The sequence below is a fragment of the Gekko japonicus genome, unplaced genomic scaffold (genome assembly GCF_001447785.1).
Source record: "Gekko japonicus isolate JY-2015 unplaced genomic scaffold, Gekko_japonicus_V1.1 scaffold203, whole genome shotgun sequence".
NCBI lineage: Eukaryota > Metazoa > Chordata > Lepidosauria > Squamata > Gekkonidae > Gekko > Gekko japonicus.
In genome coordinates, this window is record NW_015170280.1 from 344,117 (window position 1) to 346,111 (window position 1,995).

The following is a 1,995-nucleotide window of genomic DNA, read 5'->3' on the forward strand; positions in this document are numbered from 1 at the left end:
TGGGGGGGGGGGGGGATAGGACTTGGCAACCCTATGAGACCTCCACCTCCAACTGAGGCACCACTCTGTCAGGAAGCTCTTCCTAATGTTTAGCCGAAAATTCTTCTGATTTAATTTCGACCCGTTGGTTCTGGTCCAACCCTCTGGGGCAACAGAAAACAACTCCATACCATCCTCTATTTGACAGCCCTTCAAGTACTTGAAGATGATTATCAACAACAATTTGAACAACAGTACAACAAAATCAGGGAACTGCTTTGAAATGACTTATGTAACACCACCTGTTAAGGGAATGAGCCCATTCCCAGTAACCCACTCCCAGTTGATGAGTTCTGGCTGTTGAATGTTGCCACAATGCCAGCAGGCAGGGCCCAATTCACACATTACACAGTGGCAAAGCTAAGTAAGCCATGACATGAAGGCTCACTACACAGTGGCCCCAGTGAGGCTCCTTGGGGAACATGGGAGCAGGATCAATGTTTTGTCCAGCTCAAAATGTAGCACTGAAGTGGCCCTGAGATGATGCGCAGTACTCTAGGAAAGGGGGAAAGCTTGGTGTTTGGTAGGGTTGACAACTCCAGATTGAGAAATTCCGGGGCGGGGGCAGGGCGACGGTCTGAATGAAGACAGTCGCGTAAGGACTGAGCTCCTCACCAACTCCTCGAATTCGCATTATAGCATTCACAGATCTCTTAAATAGCAGCCCAGGTTATGGGCAGGAACAGCGGGAATAGACAGAAATCGTCAATAGCGTCTTCGAAGATTCTAAAAAACTTTCTAAGCAGAGGAAACTCAGCATGTTCCACGCCAAGCGTGTTGCACACTGAAAAGAAAATGGCCGCTGGGACTTCGTCGACGGACTCGCACACCCCGGATTTACTGACTACAGCTGAATTTCATGCAAGTATGAACTCTTTTAGAGCAGATATTCTGAGCACTTTCCAAGAGCTTCTTAAGCCAGTAACGGATCAAATAGGAGCCCTCCAAGTTGCAATGCAGGAGGTTGCTCTAACAGCAGAGACTGCAATAGAAATGGGGCAAGCTAATCAGGACGGCATTCAAAACTTGGAAACTCATGAAAAATGGGCTAGAGAAAAAATCATTTCGCTCAAAAATAAAGTTAGGGAGAGAAACTTGAAGTTTAGAGGCTTTGAGGAGAAGGCGGAAGAAAATACTGATTTAGGAATTTTTATATCGTCCTGGCTCTCTTCAGTGCTACAGTTGGAGGAAGGTGTGACGCCACTAATCGTAAAGGCATACAGACTGGGTTCCACATTCACTCAACGTACAAAAGCAACCAGAGACATAATTGTTGAACTAGCAAATGGACTTACCAAGAAGAAGATTTTGGACACATCGCGCAACTCAGGAGGTCTTTTGTATCAAGAGAAGACTATTCAGGTGTTCCCGGACATATCTTCTGAGGCCTTGCTAATCCGACGGAAGCTCAAGCCTATTGTGTCGCAGCTTATAGGCTGGCATCAGATACAAGTGGCTCCCGTCAGGAGCGATGCAAATCAGGCACCAAAATAAATCATGGACCATAGAAGATTTAGGAGGAGGAGGAGGAGTTTTAAAATCTCTACGTCTACAAGTTCCGATGGAATGCAACAAGATCTCAAACAAAAGAAAACTGGAATTCACATCCCCCATAAAAGGCAGCAAGATCCCAGTGTGTTTCGCTCCTGGAAGCAGTTAAAGGAAAGTTTAAAGACTATAACTTTACTAAAATCGATCTGTGTTTTGTTTTCTCATTTTTGGTTTAACACCAAAATATATGCTTTTAAGAATTGGGGGAGGAGGAGAAGTGAGGACAACTTGATCCTTTAGCCCTAGTGTGAGAGTGGGGGAGTCCATATGGGTGAGCCAGTAGGGCTCCGTTCAGGTGGGAGGGGGGCGAAGGCTCTATTCCCTCTGGACCCGAATGGTTACTCCAAATCACAGTGCACTTTGTTTTTCTTTCTATATATTTACTTAATTGTCTGCACTTTTATG